General features: G+C 47.6%; 1 protein-coding gene across 1 annotated transcript in view; it reads left to right on the top strand.

Annotated features, from left to right (window-relative positions):
- Positions 1–16,087: 16,087 nt before the first annotated feature.
- The window catches only part of tspan18b (tetraspanin 18b), a 40,506-nt gene continuing 35,008 nt past the window's right edge, over positions 16,088–21,585 (top strand). Inside the window, exon 1 of the mRNA XM_048256202.1 lies at positions 16,088–16,411. The gene's annotated coding sequence lies outside the window, so the exon portion shown is untranslated. The remainder of the gene's footprint in view (positions 16,412–21,585) is intronic.

The following is a 21,585-nucleotide window of genomic DNA, read 5'->3' as shown; positions in this document are numbered from 1 at the left end:
CCCCCGGAACACGGAGGCGTGGTAATCAGGTGGCGCGAGCGTTCAGGAGCGTCTTCAGCGCGATTGTTTGTCTTCACAGATGTCTATTTTTTTGTTCTCTCTCTTTCTCTCACTTATTTGCTTACTCTCTCTCTCCCTCTCTCTTTCTCTCTCTCTCTCTCCCTCCCTCTCTCGGTTTCTGCTTTGCAGTTTAATCATTGCTTTTTGCTGTTTCACTTGCTTTTTTGTTTCTCCCTACATTCCTCCCTTCCACCCACTTCTTCTTTTTTGATTTTTCTCTCTCTCCCTTTTGATCTCGCTCTATCCATCACTCCCTCTCCCTCCCTTTTTCATCTCTCCCTTCCCCTCCCCTCTCTCTCTCTCTCTGAGGGGGCAGAGTGCGGCTGTGACTTGCGTGCCGTGCTGTTTGTGTGGCCAGCCCAGATGAGAGAGAAAGTGACGTGATGGGACAGGACAATCTCCCAGAGGGGCCAGCTCTGTCCTTCCGCCCGGCCGCCCACTGCACCGCGCTGAGGGGAGAGAGTAATGCAGTCCAGAATAGCCTCGACCGACCCAAACCCAAATGCTGTGTGACAGAGTGAAGACACCAGCCCTGCCTGACGTCACCTGTCCGGGGACGTGCAAGGTGAAGCCTGCTCTCCGCCTGCACATTCTGACACAGCCTGTCAGTCCCTGCAGTCCCTTCAAAAGACCGCCTCTCCTCAGCCTCTACTCAGCCTTGCCTCAGCCTCTACTCAGCCTTACCTCAGCCTCTACTCAGCCTTACCTCAGCCTTACCTCAGCCTCTACTCAGCCTTACCTCAGCCTTGCCTCAGCCTCTACTCAGCCTCTACTCAGCCTCTACTCAGCCTTACCTCAGCCTTACCTCAGCCTCTACTCAGCCTTAACTCAGCCTTGCCTCAGCCTCTACTCAGCCTCTACTCAGCCTTACCTCAGCCTCTACTCAGCCTCTACTCAGCCTTAACTCAGCCCCTACTCAGCCTTGCCTCAGGCTCGACTCACCTCGGCCTGGGTATGGATTAGATTACCAACAGCTGGGTTTCAGCCAAAGCACACTGTGTGTGCTCAAGCCTAATTTGGCTGTTGTTTTTCTAGCATTCTCTGTCCGTAATAGCAGGGTAATGGCCTGAGATGGTCAGCCAGGGGAATGCTCGAGACTGTCTGGACGGATACGCTCGGGCCCATAACTTCAGTCACACCCAATAATGCGTCCCACTCTCCCTCAGGGGCCAGTGGATTCCAGAGACTCTGCGCTGGGGACTCTTGTGGGAGCTGGTCATTAGAACGGCTTATTTTTCCCCACAAATGGCGTTGTAAATCAGGTTGGAGCTCCACGGTCGCCGTGTGGACCCGGCACTGGACGTAGGCACTCAGTGCTGCTGCAGAGCTGTGCCCAGTGGCTGCGGGATGGTGGTGGTGGTGGTGGTGGTGAGGGGGTGGTTGGGGGCGGAGGAATGATGGGCCCCATTCACTTTAATGGAGGCCCTCTCTCGGCGAGGCAGGCTGCTGTTTTTCTAACTCATCTGGCTTGCATTACCGCGGGGTGCGCTGAGAGCTCTGTCTGGTTTCGGCTGTCAAATAGAGGGAGGAGAGAGAAATCTACTGAAATTTGCCGAGAGGAAAGAGACACAAGACAAGGGGTAGAGAAAAGAGCCTGCGCTACAGTCAGGAGAGAAGAAGAGAGAGGGAGAGAGAGAAGGAGAGAGGAGAGAGAGAGAGGGTGAGAGAGAAGGACAGAGAGAGAGAGAGGGGGGGGAGAGGGGAGAGAGAGAGAGAAAGAGAGAGGGAGAGAGTGATGAAGCTTTCGGAAAGACGTGGTCAGTTAGAGAAAAGATGAAGGAGCACAGGAAAAATCCTTTGTATGGTATGTGTGGGTGAGACAGAGAAAGAGAGTGAGAGTGTGCACTGACAGCCGCAAGTCAGTGAGTAAGTGTGTGTGTGTGTGTGTGTGTGTGTGTGTGTGTGTGTGTGTGTAGAGAGTAAGACTGTGTGTGTGTGTGTGTATGTGTGTGTGTGTGAGTAAGACTGTGTGCGTGTGTGTGTGTGTGTGTGTGTTTGTGTGTGTGTCTGTGTGTGTGTGTGTGTGTGTGTGTGTGTGAGTAAGACTGTGTGTGTGTGTGTGTGTGTGTGTGTGTGTGTGAGTAAGACTGTGTGTGTGTGTGTGTGTGTGTGTGTGTGTGTGTGTGTGTGTGTGTGTGTGTGTGTGTGTGTGTGAGAGTAAGACTGTGTGTGTGTGTGTGTGTGTGTGTGTGTGTGTTTGTGTGTGTGTCTGTGTGTGTGTGTGTGTGTGTGTGTGAGTAAGACTGTGTGTGTGTGTGTGTGTGTGTGTGTGTGTGTGAGGGACAGAGACAGAGAGAGAGAAGAAGAAAGGATGAAAAAGGGAGAGGGATAAATCCTCCAACTCTGCAGCTCCAACTCTGCAGCTCCAACTCTGCAGCTCCATTATCACTCTTGAGTGGCAGGAAGGGGCAGCTGAGAGGCCAAACTAAGCCGTGCTGAACTGAGCGGAGTGGCGCAGAGCGCTCTTCTGGAGGTCTGTGGGGGTGCGGGTCTGTGCCACCGCTCTACGTGTCAAGACTCATAAGGGCCGCTGGAGACTCCGAGACCCAGCATCTGCTGCCCGGCTCTGCCAGCCACCGTGCCAGCCTGCCAGCATCGTGCCAACCCCAGGCACCTCTCCCCAACCGCTAACTCCCCGCACATGCCTGGCACCAGCCAAATGGAAACTGCTGCCCCATTCTCTCCACCCGAAATCATCACGCTAACGCGCTAATATCCCCAAGATGGCCGCCCTGGCAGGGAACACCGCCCTCGTGCCTGAAGGGGATAGGATGAGGATGAGACGGGCGAGGCTGCTACCGCGGCAGCCGTCGCCACCACAACACAGAGCCCTGCCTGCCTTTCTCACACGCTCCAAAAGCCCAAAGCCTTCTGGGATATTTGCCACAAATGTGACACCAGAAGAAAACTGTGCCTTGCCGGTTTCCATCTTCTCTGACGAAAGGGCCATCGTCCATTTTTTTTTCCCTTTTTTTTTGTCTGCCCTCCATTCTTTTCCGTGCAGCGGATGCCAGTTTCCACTGGTCCCCTCAGCACGAGACGGGCTGTGAGACGGGCTTCACTTCAGTAATTACCCACTCACCCTGCAAGTCATTACCGCCGCTCGCCCACTATTAGATGACAATTGCGCCGAAATAAAGGGAGGATTTTTGAAAGAGTACACACACCACAAAAGCTCTGAAATGGATGAGCTAATTTTAGACCCTGTGCTCTGTCGGTCTGTGTTAAGCCTTGGACAGGAGCTGCATGTGGATATACATTGTGGCTCCACAGACAGCCCATGCCTGGATAGAAGGGGACTCTGTGTGTGTGTGTGTGTGTGTGTGTGTGTGTGTGTGTGTGTGTGTGGGGTGTTAGTAAATTTGGCACATCTGTTGTGGTCTCTGTGGTGATGGAGTTTCGTGCAGACTGAGTTTTTGGGTCAGTCTTAATTGACGACTCCTAATGACACAGAGAAGTGGCAGGCGGGCAGAAGGACAGGCTCCCTCCCTCGCTGGGCGCTCTGTCCTGTCCTCATTCTGAGTGCTGTCCTTTTGCCCCATGCCCCTGGGCAGACCCCTCTCCTTCACTCCCCCCTCCCTCTCACTCTCTAACCATGTGCCCCACTGCCGCCCCCTCTCTTCACTCTCTCTCCCTCTCCTCTGAATGACCATCACATGCCGACTTATGGGCGGCAAACTAATGAAAGGCAGACGGGTAAATCTCACGTCACCCCGTCACCCCCTTTCATGTAAGAAAAAAAGATTTTTTTATTTTCGTTGATGCAGCATTCAGTCTTTATTCCAGTAAAGAGCAGTAACAAAGCATGTGAAGCATACTCCGGATTCAGTAGTGTAGGTCTGAAAAACAACCATTTCAGCCTGTATCTGTCTCAAGATACCCTCTACACTCTTAATGTAAATGGATTAGGCTTCTAATGAAAACAGGTGTGGCACCATTTGGCTGTTCTGTATCATAAGTAGGTTTATCTCGACCCTCCTGCTTTGAGGGTCCAGCGACGGCTTTGACTAACATCTACATGAGCTGTAGCCTAGCTGTGGGCCTGTGCGTGTGTGTGTGTGTGTGTGTGTATGTGTGTGTGAGAGTGTGTGTATGTGTGTGTGTGTGTGTGTGTGTGTGTGTGTGTGTGTGTGTGTGTGTGTGTGTGTGTGTGTGTGTTTATGTGTGTGTGTGTGTGTGTGTGTAGCTGTGGGCCTTGCATGTACATTACTGGGGCTTGAACTCAGTGACCAAGCAGGATAGGTGAGTCATCGGCAAGGCGGAGGAGTCCAGTCAACTCTGAGAGGGCAGTGAGAATGCAGGCTGCGTGACACATATTGTGTGTGTGTGAGTGTGCATGTGTGTGTGTGTGTGTGTGTGTGTGTGTGTGTGTGTGTGTGTCTGTGTGTGTGTGTGTGTGTGTGTGTGTGTGTGTGTGTGTGTGTGTGTGTGAAGATAATTGTGAGATTACAATAAATCACCATCAGATTATTTTTTATACCTATACCTGTTTTCAGTCAACTTTAGCAGAGGTGCCAATAATTATGGAGGGTACTGTAATGTCCTCCTAAGTATCTTCCAAGTCTTCTGCACACACTGTCTCCTCGCATCTCAGGGGCTCATTTTGATGGGGGGATCTTCATAAAGCTCAGTGTGTAGATACAGTATACTGAGCCTGTGAAGGATGGGCACGCTCAGACACACAAACACACACACACACACTCACACACACACACACACACCTACACACTCACATACATACACACACAGACACACACACACACAGACACAGACACACACACACACACGCACACACACACACACACACACACACACACACACACACACACACACACACACACACACACACAGACACACACACACACAGACACAGACACACACACACACACACACACAACACACACACACACACACACACACACACTCACACACACACAGACACACACACACACACACACACACACACACAGACACACACAGACACACACACACACACACACACACACACACACACACACACACACACACACACACACACACACACACACCTGGTGTGCAGGGACTGTGGCAGCTGCCTGTCTGTTCTGGAGTGGAGTGGGAGTGGGTGAGATGAAGGAGAGGCAGGAGTGTTGGAGTTTTATTTTTGGAGGGGGTGGTAGTGTGTGTGTGTGTGTGTGTGTGAGGGGGCATCAGCTGTGGAGGCTAGGACTACACTAGGGAAGAGAAAGATTTATGTAAGCGCAGGTTTATATAAGCACAAATTATGTTTTTGTTCCCTTTCCAATCACAACTCCTCATTCCATTCCAGTGTTTTTGTGTGGGAGTTGGAGCTGTAACTTGTCTCCCCTCCTCTGCCCCCCAGGTACACACACGTACTCAGAGATGGGACATTTCCCATCATCCCCCTGTAGGCTGGCAGTGTGCGGTGCTTATATGGGTGTTACCTTGAAAGCAGCCACAGTAAGCCATCTCCTCCTGAGCTCACTGATGCCTCAGCTGTCTAATCCTCCCAGGAGGTACGCTGTTCTACGCACACACACACACACACACACACACACACACACACACACACACACACACACACACACACACCTATACACACACTTACACAAATACACACACACCAATACACACAGACACCCCCCACACACACACCTAACCACACACTCACATATACACCTACTGTATACACATACATACACAAAAACAAACACACCAATACACACACACCAATACACACACACATATACATACACATGCACACAAGCATGCACACACACACACACACACCTATACACACACTTACACAAATACACACACACCAATACACACAGACACCCCCCCCACACACACACACCTAACCACACACTCACATACACACCTACTGTATACACATACATACACAAAAACAAACACACCAATACACACACACACCAATACACACACATATACATACACATACACACAAGCATGCACACATACACACACACACCTATACACACACTTACACAAATACACACACACCAATACACACAGACACCCCCCCACACACACACACACCTAACCACACACTCACATACACACCTATTGTATACACATACATACACAAAAACAAACACACCAATACACACACACCAATACACACACATATACATACACATGCACACAAGCATGCACACACACACACACACACACACACATTAATTATAACTCAACTTTTGTTTCCAGGTGTGCATCTCGCTATTATGTGCGTTTCCTTCCATCTCAGTCCTTTTATGTGACTGTCACTCTTCTTTCTTCCTCTCTCCCTCTCTTCCTCTCTCCCTCTCTCCCTCTCTTCCTCTCTCCCTCTCTCCCTCTCTCCCTCTCTTCCTCCACAGCAGACTTCCTCCTGGCAGCCTACTCTCCTGGGAGGTGTCACACAGCAGAGACAAATCATGTCAATCCGCACACAACACAACCGCAGACGGAAGCAAATCTATTTTGATGGGGTTTTTTTTCTGAGAGAATCTGTATTTGAGAGGGAAATGTGAATGTCTTGGGTTGGGAGAAGTTTTGTATGAGTGAGTGTGTGTGTGTGTGTGTGTGTGTGTGTGTGTGAGAGAGAGAGAGAGTGTGTGAGAGTTTGTTTTGTTAGTGAGTGTGTGCATGTATTCATATGTTACGCATGTGTGTGTATAATGAGTGTGTGCATGTGTTTTTGAGAGCAAGAGAGAGAGAGAGATAGAGAGAGAGAGTGAGAGTGAAACTGTGTTTACATGTGTTCCTGTCAGAACCCGTCTGACATGAATAAATATGTCACACACCTTGTAAATGCATTCAACTGGGATCCCCCTACACAGCTCTCACCCCCACAACCCCCAGTCTAGAGACTAGACACTCCCCATCTCCTCCTTTTCGGCCATATTTCACCTTAAAACCGTACGCAAGAAGCACCAACTCTCCAGGTCTCCTTGCTCAGCGTATCATCACAAAACACAACGGCGTAATGGATATGATAGGAGCTGGACCATTTCTCTGGGCCACGCTGCATTCCCTGTGATGTCCTGACCATAAATATGGATGCTGTGTGTGTGTGTGTGTGTGTGTGTACACTTGTTTGGCCGGGATATGCATGCTTCGCTTGGGGACCTGCGCGCTCTTTATTAGTGCAGTGCAGACGCGGCCGAGTCAACACGCTCAACTCTCAGTTGTCATGGTGATGGAGACTTTGTAGTACTTGGAGTGCACCTCCATGAGAGAGAGAGAGAGAGAGAGAGAGAGAGACACAGAGAGAGAGAGAGAGAGAGAGAGAGAGAGAGAGAGAGAACAAGCCTACAGTATTATGCATTCTTCTGGCGGGGGTTTTTGAGTATTAATGGCCATAAATATTTATTTGACTTGGGATCCAATCGTTAGGGTTCAGAAATGGCAAGGAATCAGAGAATAGCATAGGCTGAGATGGAGTAATATGAAGCCAATTGAATTTGTGTGCTGTGAGAGCAAACTTCTGTTATGTTTTGTGTGTGTGTGTATGTGTGTGTGTGTGTGTGTGTGCGTGTGCATGTGTGTGTGTGCGTGTGCATGTGTGTGTGTGTATATTTGGGGTTTATTGTCATTGTGTGTTTGTGGTTTTGTATAAATGTGAATGTGTATGTATGTCTGTGTAAGATTATTTTATCTCATCTGTGTGTGTGTGTGTGTGTGAGTGTGTGTGTGTGTGTGTGTGTGTGTATGTCTCTGCTCTGATCCACAGGTCAGCTCCGTAATAACCCCTTGTCACATCTCATTTATGTCATTATGTCATTATTTCATCCACGCCGTGATGTCAATGCTGAGGTGCCTGCATCTCTGTGGCCCTCCCCTCTCACAATACCTCAGACATTCTCTCTTTCTCTTTCTCTCTCTCTTTTCTTGTAGCATTTGCTATCTTTTCACCTCCACTGGTCTGTTTTTAGCCCCAGTGTAAATAAAAAAGAGAGGCGAACGTGTTAGCATTCCTCTGTCAGCGTCTTCTGAGCACTCACTCCAAATGTCAGGCCCAAGAGCAGAAGCAGGCAAAGCTTTGTATATTTTATGTGTGAGGCACTTAAGTTAAAGTGGTTTTACCCTGCCTCCTCTCCCTCACTTTCTCTCATCCGACTGCTGCCTCCCTCACCCTCTCTCATTTTCTTCTTCCCTCTATCCTCTCCTTCTTCCTCCCTTTCTCACTCGTTCTCTGCCTGTTTTTCTTCTGCGCCTCTTTGTCTTCTGTCCTCCCCCAGTTCCAGTTAAATGCATTTCATTATTGCACTGGGAAGTGCGGAAAAGAAGCTCGCTCTCTCCCACTCTCTCTCCCTCACTCTCTCTCCCTCCCTCCCTCCCTCCCTCCCTCTCCAGCTCTCTCTGGCCTCCGCTGTAGAATAGATTAAATCATAAGCTCTGCCTTTTGAATTCAATGATGGTGGAGGGGGTAAGAAAGCGAGAGAGAAACATATTCTTCTCCGACTCTTGGAGAGAAGAGGGATTAAAAAAGCGCTTATTTCATTTGCATTCTTCATCACTCTATGTGGCCTCTCGGTGAAAGTGACCCCCCCTCTTTCTTCCCCTCTACTGCAGCCGTTCGTTTCACGTTCCATCTTCTCATAATTGCTATTTTAAATGGCTTTGATAATCTGTTACTGCCTGGAATTAAATAGCCATTAGTCTGACTTCAGTAGGGCAGGTTTCCGTTGGCTGTCTCTCTCTCTCTCTCGTTGTGCACAGGGGAACTAAGATGTTTGATTCGAAAGGTTTTTCTCCTCTGGAGAGCATTCAGCTGTCAGCGCAAATTTGCAATTATTCCAAAAATTATCTGCCGTTATTATTTTGTTTTTTTTTTCGAAAAGAGAAGAATAAGTCTGTGCCTCAGCATATAATTCCCTGTGTTCCTGCCGACTCTGGTGCGCTAATTGAAAATAAGTGCTACTTAGCATGGGCGCTCACCTATGTGGGTGGTAAACACTTGGGCGCATACTGAGCGCCTCTTCTCTCCCTGGCTGATTTCGCCTCCTCTGGCACAAGCATGTGTGAGCCATTGTCTGAGTGGTGCTGATGGTGGTGGTGATGGTGGTGCTGGTGAAGGAAGAGGAGGAGGGGGGAGGGGCCTAAATTTGTTCCAGTTTCCCGCGTGTGCATTCTGTCACATCTCTGCTCCGCGAGTGGAAACTGCTTCAATAATTAAGCAGCTCTCCCCCCTCCGGCACTAGCGTCTGTGGCGTTTGCGGTAATTAACAATGTGCTTTCTGCAGGGTAAACAGTTTAATAAAAGGAAGGAAACCCAGAGATGCAAGGTGTGAGGTGAGCAAAGACCTCAAAACCACACCCTCTGCTTGTTAAAAGCTGAAAGGGAGAGAGGGAATGAGGGAGAAAGAGGGAGAGAGCAGGAGAAAGAGGGCAAGAGAAGACGAGAGAGGGAGAAAGCTGACAGGCATTTTAACAAGGTAATCTTTGCTTAGATCTCATGTTAACATTTCCTTAGCCAGACGTCTCAACTGCAGCAGGGAATCCAAGCTGTCAGGATAGTCCCTGAGGAAATGGCATCAAAGACATTAGTTTTGAGATCTGAAGCTGTTATTGGGAGGAATGAAGAGAAGTCCCTCAGGTCGAGCTGAGAGCAGTAACACAGTTTAACTTAACTCTGGAGCTGTACATTTCACAACACAACCACTCTCTCTCTCTGGTAAAACAAAAGATACTCCCAGGCATCCATGACTCACTGTGTCATAATGACCTTGCATAATCACATTTCAGAGCTTTAATATTCACATTATAGAGCGCACATTTATGTTGTGCTTATGAAGAAAAATCCAAACACATGGTTTAGTTTGTTAGAGCCAGTAAATGAGCTAGCTACATCATTCTGCATGAACTCCCTCTCAGTGCTGTGTGACCTTTCTGCCTGTCTGTATTGCCTCTATCAGTTCTGACCGTAAGGGCCCACAAACTAGTCCATGAGGTACTCCACATCATAACAATAGTGACTTGTGAGTATGATCCTACCTTGCCTTGGAAACATACACCCTATTTCTACATTTCACAATAGCCACTAGAAAAAGTAGCTTGTGCTTGTTTGGGGATTTCATTTTGGCAGCATGCATGACTAACATTTTTTGGGCAATCCCCTAAAAGGTGTTTGTTATTGTAACGCGTCATTGAGGCTCTAGTCCTCCTACATGTCCAGACAGGTAAGTATACAGCCCAGCCGAATGGATCAAAGCATTCCAAGAAGAACAGAGAGACGGGATGACTGTGAACATGCTTCTGTCTTTTGTCTGCTTTTTTTCACCAGCTTCCTTGCTATCCATACCGACACATTTTGTGTAGACAATGTTTTCTGTGGGAAATCTCCTCAGAGCGTGCAGTAACCCTGTCTTTGTTTGCAGTGTTGTCTCTGTCTGTTTGATCTAGCTCGGCTGTCACATTACAGCACCAAAGCGACGTGGAGACACAAAGGGCCCGTAGAATTCAACCGTGTTTGCGCTCCCATCCTCCGCCCGCAGTAATTCAGACAGAGGAGGAGGCCTGGGATTCGCATTGACGTCCACGACCGCTGGCAGGTGCTGGTGCAATCCCCGGAGGAGCACGCCGGGGCTGAGTGAAGTTCAGGTAGCGGTAATGAAAAACGCTCGATCGCCCAGCTCCACTGACAGCTGAGCCCTCCAGCAAGCGCATACACTGGGCACCACATGCAGCCAGTGGGGAGGCAGTTGCTAAGGAAGGGCTGGTTTCCATGCAGACACTGGCAGGATAGCATCCTCCAAAAAAGGGGAAACAAGAAAAAATCTATTGCTTGAGCAACATGTGAAGGATATTTCACACATAGCCTACATACAGTTAGCTAGAGCAGCTAGTGAGTAGAAGAAGAGTGTGGGTGATTAAGGTCATTGAAAAGAAATGTCTTTTTGCAATGGAGAACCCACTGGGCGTAATCCAAAACAAACTCTGTGGACATCATTACAAGGTCCACTAACAGTTGGTCTGTTGTAGTGGTATGTCTGGGGCTCAAAGAAGTGAGACAGCAGTGAGAATTATGGTAATTTTGGGTCCTGCAGATGCTATGTGAACGGGTTTTTGCATCAGCCTAACCGTGGACAAATTTAGCCGGGTGAGAGAGAGAGAGCACAATAGTTGTGGTGTCTTCACCACATCATTCAAAGCAAAGAATTTCCATCAGAGTTCATGAAAAAAGACTGATGAGCCCTACACAGAATAATCTCCAATGAACCCAGGCCAGCGAAATGAAGCCTTTATCTCTCTCCTATTCAATTCCAGCAACCCTCCACACACGCCACAAACACACACAATCAATCAGAGCACTCACATGTCCAATTTCATCACTGCCGAGCCTGGCATTTGGAAATAGCAGCACCCTTGTGGCTTGGAGAGAGGACTCTGTGCAGTGGCTTGTGCTTGTATAGAGCCTGCAGCATTTCCAAACACACTCTCATTCACCTTTAATACACGGGCTCTTCTGTCAGTGCTTCACAAACATACATTATGCATTCCTCATGGTACATTATTACATTTAACCGCTCTGATGAAATACTGAAAAATGTGCCGTGCGCTGAAGTGGTGTCCTGGTGTGCAAATTTAATTGAACGGCAGACGTATGACTGTGGAGAGCCGGCTGGTGCTGGGAGAGAGAATAGGAAAAAAAAACCCCAGAAAGATTCAAATGAAATGGAAGCAGAGGGACAAATGTGTCCTCGACAGAGAAATGGATGGCTCCCTGGTAGTGAATCAAATTAGGGGCAGTGTGGTGGGGAAGCAGTGGATGGAGAGGTGCGGTTCCCCTGCCCTAGTTTCTCCTCTCCCAGCTCACCAGCGCGTCCTCATGGGGGCTGTGGAGGTACATGGTGGGTTTCTGCCACGCTTGGCTTGGCCTGCTCCAGAGACGGAGACCGGGAAGGCACAGCGCAGCGCAGCTTGCCCCCGCAGGAGCATGGGGGGAGGGGGCACGAAGCATCAGCGGGCCTCAATGTGAATATGTGTGACACTGCTCATTCTCTCTTTTACCCCCTGCATCCCCCCCCCACACACACACACACACACACACACACACACCACCCTCTGCTCATTCCCGCACTCTCCCCTGCCATCCCCCATCCTCCTTCTCTCCACTCTCTCTATCCTCCCTTCACTTTCTCCATCCTCTCAGGCTTGACCCCCTGGGGTGGGCTGTAAGTGCCCTTCATCCACTGTGAGTGTCGTGACAGCGGGCTTTGCTCTAGCAGATGCCACTGTTCTCAGTATTGTCTGGTGAGACTGGACAGACAGACCTGACTTGATTACTTTGTTTGAGTGGAGACGTTTGCGGTGGAAAATCACAGGAAAAAGGAACTTTCTCCAAAAATATGTTAAACTGAAATTTACTAACTTTAGATCCCCACCCTTGGCAGAGACGCTGCCTGAGCCAAGTTTATTTCATACGCATACTGTATATGGGAAAGACAAAAATAAAAACCTGCTGCTGGCTTTCCGATCATCAAATAAATCTGCCGTCTTCTGTCTCCCCACAAATACATGCGAGAGAGACTTCTCATCCATCTCCCCGCACTGATCTGTGTGCTCAGAGAACAGTCTACAAAACATGCAGTGTCTCTGCAGGCTAATCAATACAGTACGGTTCTTTATGGGCAAATCACTACAGTACGGTTCTCTATACAGGCTAATCCCTAGAGTACAGATCTCTATAGGCAAATAACTACAATACGGTCCTTTACTGGCAAATCACTACAATTCGGTTCTCTACATAATCACTACAGTAGCCTACTGTTCTCTACAGGCTAACCACTACATTTCGGTTCTCTACATAATCACTACAGTAGGCTACTGTTCTCTACAGGCTAACCACTACATTTCGGTTCTCTACATAATCACTACAGTAGGCTACTGTTCTCTACAGGCTAATCACTACATTTCAGTTCTCTACATAATCACTACAGTAGCCTATTCTTCTCTACAGGCTAATCACTACATTTCGGTTCTCTACATAATCACTACAGTAGGCTACTGTTCTCTACAGGCGAATCACTGCAGTACTGTTCTCTACAGGCAAATCACTACATTTCAGTTCTCTACATAATCACTACAGTAGCCTGTTCTCTAGGGGCAAATCACTACATTACGGTTCTCTACAGGCAAATCACTACATTTCGGTTCTCTACAGGCTAATCACTACAGTACTGTTCTCTACAGGCTAATCACTACAGTATGGTTCCTCTGCATCCTCTCCACCCCAAGTATCCTCATCAGATCTCATAACATGAGCCCCAGCAGGCATGTGCTCCACGTCTCTAAAGGACCCTTCAGAGTCTTCTCCCTCAATTAACATTGATCTGCCAATCTGCACACTCGCACTCTGTGTTTGGGCTCTATGTGAGCTCTAACATGAGCTATTTTGGGATTATCATTTGCAGCCAGAATATAAAAACCAAATCAAGTCAACAAGTCTTACCCAGAGTCAATAGACACTATCTGACAGTGACTACAATATAAGGATTACATGATGTTACATGATGTTAGTGTTGCTGATACAGTGTCAACAGCTAAGGGTTTGTTTTTCTTTGCACCTTGTTCACCTTGCCATAAGTATTTCTTAGCTCCTCCTTCTCGCTGTCTTTCTTGCTCTGTCCCTAACTTCCATACACGGAGAGAAACAGTTTTATTCTCTGCTCTCCACTCATGAAGACATAAACATACATAGCTCTCACTGGTTGCTAAGCTACACACAAACAAAATGCTCTAGAACAAAAGGAGACATTTCAAATAAGGAAGACACTCTCCTTTGCCATGACCTTCCATTACCACTTCTGTGTGTGCGTGTTTGTGTGTGTGTGCGTGTGTGCGTGTGTGTGTGCGCGTCTGTGCATGCGTTGTGGGTAACACAGACCATGTGTGTACGTGTGCAGAGGATTTATTCGCACAGTGAGTCCAAATGTTCTGGCCTGTCCCCATTACATGCATACACACTCCCGGTGCGGTGCTCCAGCCTGATAAGTGTGCTCTCACCCCAGCCAGCCTTCCCCCGTACGGTGATTAGCTGCCCGGGTAGGGCGCACGTCTCAGGAGGGAGTGGGGCCCTGGAGGCTACTGTGTCGGGCAGCGGCAGTGGAGTGGAGCGCAGGGAGCTTGTCCCGTGGGTGCAGCCTGATGCCCCCTGACAGAATGAGGCTGCCTGAAGAGAAGGCTAAGATGGACACAGAGAGAGGAGGAGGAGGAGGGGGGGGGGTGTTCAACATTGGGGAGTGACAATAGAGTGAGTTTGAGTGTGTGTGTTTGTGTGTGTGTGTGTTTGTCCACAAATGCTGTGATGATGCGTGTTGACAAAATGTGAATGAGAGCAGTGTCCTGGGATCTATGCGTGTGTGTGTGTGTGTGTGTGTGTGTGTGTGTGTGTGTGTGTGTGTGTGTGTGTGTGTGTGTGTGTGAGTGTGTGTGTGTGTGATTGTGTGAGGTTGACAGTGACATTAGTGTGCTCACAGTAGCATGGAAGTAAAAGCTTTGCTGTGCTTTCCAGTCTGGGGGGCAAAGTGTGTGTGTGTGTGTGTGTGTGTGTGTGTGTGTGAGGGAGAGAGAGAAACAGAGCAGGGTGTGTGTGTGGGAGGGGGTGCATAAACATGAGTATCTCTAAAAGGAGTCTTTACAACCCAACCTGTCAGTGTGTCTGATGAAGCCCGAGTATATTAGTGATGATCCCAAATACTGTCTTCATTAGGAAACAAAACAAATGTCTACCAGACAGTGAAAAATCTCTGCGAGGCACACAGATGATGTTGTGAGGGTCTGTTTTGAGTGTCTTACACAGATCGTCGAAATAAACATGCAGTTTGGGGACTCTCTTAGTGAAGTCTTTCAATCATGTCCTTCAAACACACACATGCCCCCTTCAGTCACAGCGCTTGCTCAATGGCTCATTCATCAAGAACCAAATGGAGCACAAACGGAAGGCCTTTAACAGCGTCTTTTGTCTGGGGGTAATAAATGACCATGAGATTTGTGTCATCCCATTGTGTCTCTGTTAACACAGAGCAACTACAAGCAAAGCTGGTTTCAGAGGGTTGAGACACAGGGAGAGTGAGTCCAGAGTCTAACACCCTTGGTCTGAGAGAAGGTTTTATGGTGACCAGTGAAGAGAGAGAGAGAGAGGGCCCAGGCTCCTGTGTTTTCTTAAGACACTCCCCTTCCCCCCTTCTTCCCACTGAAATCACGTTCTCTACAGCCCCTAGCAGCTCCCTGACTAGGCTCGAGGGCTCCCATTTCAATAACACGCAGACAGCACATGCCAAATCTCCTACACATGTGTCTACAAAACACACCAACACGTGTCTCTCCTCTCAATGACCACAGGCAGCTGTGCTCTACTAGATACTGTTACAGTCAGTTGTTAACCAGCAAATACTTAGCTAATAATGCTGTGACATTACAGAAACATTGTATATTGTTAAGAAGAGACTGATGCTTACAAATAGAATACAAGTGTGTGTGTGTGTGTGTGTGTGTGTGTGTGAGAGAGAGAGAGAGAGAGAGAGAGAGATTAATCTCGAAATCCTGTCCAAATATCATATCATGAACTCTCTCGCAGACTCACACTCATTGAACTATCAATCAAGACGCGCGTATATCCCCAAGACGCTACCCACAGAAATCTGCGATTCATCTTAAAATTAAAGAGGGGCGGTGTGGGTATAGCACGTGTGCCACAGGGAATGTCAGTGTCATGACCTGTGAGTGAGGGGAAGAAAGATCGTTTAGGCTGTCTTATCTATCTCGCCATCTGTGGTGGTTTCAGTGACATGCGGGGCGCAGCGGAAAGCAAACACTTTTGCCACAACGCACAGTCCCCTCCCACTTGTAAAACAACACTTTCATTTATTTTAGGGAGGAGTCGATTAGAATATGTGATTGGTTGGAAGTTACTCATCTGTCAAACAAAAAACATTGCGATATAACAACTGTTTATCTGTATATTATTTACAACTTGAACGGAAGAAATGTCGGCTCGGTATTCGAGCAAATAAGTTAACAGTAGGCGTAAACCTCGGTGCCGAGTGCCCGCCCTTGTAGGCTGATCACTGTGGATGCTCATACGGTCCTCAGCGTGAAGCGAGTTCCCAAAGAAAACTGTTGGCATACCATTCCGGCACTGAGAAGGCATGACCAAACTGGGAGTACGGTTCTAGGGACACGGGAATTTATAGACTGCGGTGTTTGTTTTGAATTATCCCGAGAAGTTTATCAGTCGGTTCAGTAGGCTATACAACAATCAAAAAATATTATTGCTTGATACCGTTATAGCTACAGGAGCGCAACGTAGGCAAGACAAACATCTCGAGTCTAAGGCGCGTTTGAGGTAAGTTTTACAAACAAGTTGCTTTTATTGTTTTGAAACGGACTGTAACTTCTTGTATTCAAATGTATGCCATGATACTACTTTCCAGTCGATAGGCTTTGTAACGATGTTGGAATGATAATATGAGCTTGTGTTGTATGCGATCTCAGAGCGCAGCAGTCGCAGGGGCTGTTGAGGGGATTTTGCAGCTGATTGGTATTCGTAGATAGCGGTAATTTAATTAGATGTCATGCCAACCATTCATTGTTATTCTGAGGGGGTTTACTGTTAGTGCTTCTTTTAGCAGCCTGGAGGAACACAAAGTGGAATTCTGATGTAGGCAGGATACTTTGGTAATGGATATTGCTTGGTGTTAAACACAATGTAGCTCAAGTATTCTTAATATCGCGTTTTCCATTTTATATGTTTGTGTGTACCACATTTCCAGCAGGCGTTCTGGTATTTCTAGTCCGTTTACAGAGGGGGTTCTTTGTTCTTTTTGGTTTCCACTTCATGTATTTGTAAAACACATTGACTCTGCTGTGGCACCCGCGATAAGGATACTGTTAGAATATTATGGCAGTTCACGATAGTAGCCTAAAAACCGAATTGCAGTTAAGGTTCAAAAAGCATTGGGTATATAGTTGTGAAGTATTGCCCATCTAAACTTCTTTAAATTGTGCTTTATAAATCGTGAAAGTAAATTAAGGTTGATGTGGTTGCCTCAAGTAGCCCACAGAACGGGCTTCTTCTTGGAAAATGTCATGTTTCGTTTGTGATCTTAAAGCGTAACTGGTGTGCCGTCAAGCTGGCGGCTTTCCCACGGGGAGTGACAGCACTCATCGTCGGCCCATGGAGGTCCCTTCATAGCGGGAATTGTCCCCCAAGACACGCGGGGTCGGCAGATGGATGTCTCTTTTGGCGGCACCTTTGCTGTAGGGCAGGAGTCCACTGTCAGTGTGAATCAATCAAGAGGAAAGAGAGACGACTCTTCGTCCTGATATAAAAAAAAATATATAGTTAGGCCTATTGCACTGCGTGTTAGAGAGAATGCTACTCTCACGGCGACTACTCTGTAGTCTTAAAAGTAGCTGCTTTTGGCAATGTGTCTTGTTTTTATTCCAAGAACGTCATTTGTTTCCTATTAACTCCATTCTTATATAATGTGCTCTATAAATATATGCGCGCACAAAGCTTTTGTAAACATTTAGCAATCATTTATATGAAGCACTTTTAAGCCTACAACAGCCCATCCGAAAAGGTCCAGCAGATATATGTCTTTTTAGGAAAAATAAAGGCTTGCAGAAGCCTGTATTAAAGACCTGTATCTGTGGCATATGGGTTGGGAGTGCCTGTGGTGCACTTGCTCAGCAGAGTAGTGTAGAGAGTGGAGGCCCTGAAGAAGGAAATCAGGTTTCAATTAGCCCGGCACTTGTGCATGAACATACTGGCTCAGAGGGATCCATTAAAGTGGCGCTGCTGTGAGCAGAGGTGAGCCGTGGCGGGTGTGTGTGTGCGCGTCCGTGTGCTTCAGCTTGAAGTCATGGCTGCTGTCAGCCCTCAGGTGAGTTTGAGGAGACCTGGCGGCCAGGTCGTGCTGCTTTGCGGGGAGCTGAGGAGACCTGCGTCTTTTCCACCCAGCAGTGCTGCTGACCTTAGGTAATCCCCGACATATGCTCTCGCCATGACCTCTGGTTGTTGATGTAGCCTTGTGGCTGATGTCGGGTTTTGCCTGTACACGTTTTGTAGGGATGTTGAGGGCATTATGGGTAATTTCCTTCTCCCAGTGGTTGAGACGTTTTTTTTGCATCTTAAGCCCAGGAGGTCTGAGCAATGTGGAGACGGGTGTGCAGTGCCGTTGCCGTGCCAATAAGAATGACTAAAGTTCTGGAAGAGCTGCCCAGAGCTGTGTTTTCCTAACATTTCTAGCATGGGAGATGGGAAGTAATTATGCTTCCCTGCAACAATAGTTATGTCTGCAGGGAGAAAAAAGAGCAAACTGCACATTCGTTCAAAAAGAGACATCCAGGCAGCATCACTGAAGGATTATGGTTCATTTTTCATGGACCGGTAGATTGCAGCTAGGAGCTCTGTGACTGTAAGGATTTTTAAGATGAATGTGCAAAGTGGAGAGCTCAGTAATGCTATATTGCAATGGGAAATATATGGTGCTCAGAAGGAAAATAACAGGCTCTCCTCTAAAGCTCATCTTTCCTAGTGAAACAATCTGAGGCCTCTTTTCACCAAAGCTTTATTACATTGGTAAACCCTGTGATGTTCTCCATCCATAAGTCCTGGACACTGACTAAACTATGGACTCCACGAAGTAAACGTTCACTTGGAGCCTTTGTCCCATGGCACTGACATAACCCTGTTATGAACATCTCATTATGGACGCTATATCTCACAACTGCCACTATGCACATTCCTAATACTATCTCTTATTCTCATGACAGATGATAAAATGGCAAAAAAAGAAAATAGCATTTTCCATATCTATGACTTGGTTATGTCGGTGGTGATGGAGGTTTCAATGAAAATGTCACCTAGTCTTAACATATTATCTATTAACATTAGCAATGGCAGTGGATGCTGAAACAATGGTATGAACGGCATTTGATGAAACTGCTATTGAGTGAAGTTGCTTTTTTAAAAACATTGCCAATTCAGCAGATTCTGAAAAAATACAGCTGTGAGGTTACTTAGATAGATAGATAGATAGATAGATAGATAGATAGATACTTTATTGATCCCCAAGGGGAAATTCAAGAATGCTTAGGTGCGCATAATAATTATTTGACAGTATTTTATTGTGTGTTCAATGTTAACTATTGGAATGACCTCACACTAACAGTCCTGGCTAGACTACAACATGCATTTCCGTAGAAGGGACTCTGTGACAGTAGGACTTGAACCTCTGGTTTCACAGTTTACACACTGTCCTTTTAATGGGCCGTCAGGACATTTAGTTCCTTCTGATATACTGTTGTCTCTATTTCCTGTTCACGGAGGCTGGTCAGATATGATTTTTGTCCACATTTCATTGTTGCTATAGGATCCAGTTTAACAGCACCCAGTATCATTGCACCTAGTCAAATCAGTGTTTAGTTTGATAGAGCTCTCAATAGCTCCTAGTCCAATCAGTGTTTAGTTTGATAGAGCTCTCAATAACTCTCCAGCCCATCAGGGTCTACCTGTGGTGGTTATCGGTCTTTACTGTGTGGCACTGATTCAGGTTGCTGCTGGTGCTACGCTGGCGTTTCTCTGGCGAGAGAGATGAGACAGTGGCATTGTGGTGCCCGGGTAGGCGTGGAATCGGTCATTAAAGGGCTGAGCCCCTCTAAATTAATCTGCGGTTCTGCTCGGCGGGGCGCCAGTGTTGGAAGCGGCGGCTCCGTCTGCCCCTCCGCAACGCTAATGTCCGCTGACACGCCTGCAGATGAGCTGCTCGTCGGGCCTCGTTTGGTCCACCGCTGCGGTTTTCGCTCGCCTAATCAGCCCAGGTGATTCTGTTTTTCGTTCTCTGCCTCGTGCTCTCTGCACTTCTTCCTCCTCCACCTCTTCTTCCTCCTCCTCTTCTTCCTCCTCCTGCCTGCACTCTCCCATTCCTCCTGCCGCGCACGTCCTGTATCGACAGATTTTTACAGAGCTAGCAGAAAACGAGGCCGGGTCATCACTTGTTTCCCAGTGGCGCACGTCAGGTCCGGCATGCACCAGTGCCGATGGTCCGCGGAGAGCTTGGAAGCTAAATAGAGTATCTGCCGGCTCCATGAGAAAATTGCTTTTTTCGATTGCCGGAGGACCCTCCATTAGCTGCGCGTGGCATAAGGTGCTTGCCTGTAATGGATGGGGTGCACATTTTACTGCAGAGATGTATGCGAGGACGAAACTTCCATGATTAATACTGGTGAGGATGATTTGTTCGGTCCACTGGGGCCCTACTCTATGAGCAGAGATAGTTATCAAAGCCCACAAATGTCCTTGTTCACTTTAAACCAGTCGGATGCACATGTATGCTCACACTCCTGCAGGTACAAAAAACACCTGCATGAACGCACAGACAAACCCAGACGCACAATAATCTCAGTCACAGCCAGCTGCGGACTGGACAGGAGCCTAAACTGAGGGTCCCTTTAGTCCTCTCCAGACAAGGAAGTCCCAGCACCACAGCTGCTGACGAGTGCTCTTTATCGGGAGGAAACAGACTGTTTGTTTGTGCTTGGCCCAAGGATTCTTGGTGCTTATCTGTCCTTTGGTTGGTTTCCCCTCCATAATGCATGTGTTGGGCTCGTAATGAGTTAAAAAGTGAGCGTTTGACAAGCTGGACCTGGCAGATAGGAGAGGCACTGACTGAGGAGCGCCTAGTTGGCCAGCGCGCTCTTGAAGAGGTGTCTGGCAGGTCTAAGGTGAGCCAGATGCTTCCCTCGCAGATAGCACCGTGTCACACTCGTCCTCAAGCTGGGATTTGTCCCTTATAATGGCACAGGCACTATGCTGATTGAGGATGAGCTGCTGAGCAAGCAAGTACAGAGCAACATCAGAAGGAAGTTTTGGAGTTGGAAAAAGGTTTTGAAAAAATGTTATCTGTTGGCTTTTCTTTGCTTACATTTTCTTAGTTGAAGTGCAGATAAGGTTGTAATGTTCTTTCTTTTTCTCTCTTCCTCTCTCTCTCTCTCTCTCTCTCTCTGTCTCAAACACACACACACACACACACACAAAGACACAAACAAACAAACATGTGTACACTCACACACATAGCAACTCATGGTATAATTGCCACTCAGCTTGCAGCTTAAAGGATTTATAGTCCATTCTCTGGGTCCTCACAACTGGACTTTCCCAATGAACTGTGCTTGTGTTCATAGTGGGGGAGTGGAGCGGCAAACACAAATGAAGTCGTGTGACCGGTGATTGTTTTCGCTCACAGAGTTGCCTTCCACTGGAAATCCTGTCCCGGGTGAAAACGGCCCTGCTATGAGCCCAGCTCTTTCCTCCACTTGTGGTTAACTGCCAGGCTTCCTGTTTTCCATAGACTCCGACTCGACTCGCGAGAGTTATCATTTGGGATCATAATTAAGAAAATGTTCCCGCGGGGTAGAAAAAGTTCCATCGCTGAATGAAGCGGTGCAGCCGAGTTAAGGCCTAGGAAGTGTGTGTGCATTGATGTACAGGAAGTGTGTGTGCATTGATGTACA

This window comes from Alosa alosa, chromosome 11 (assembly GCF_017589495.1).
Source record: "Alosa alosa isolate M-15738 ecotype Scorff River chromosome 11, AALO_Geno_1.1, whole genome shotgun sequence".
Classification (NCBI taxonomy): domain Eukaryota; kingdom Metazoa; phylum Chordata; class Actinopteri; order Clupeiformes; family Clupeidae; genus Alosa; species Alosa alosa.
The sequence above is the reverse complement of the archived record's forward strand: the minus strand, read 5'-3'. Positions and strand labels throughout refer to the sequence as shown.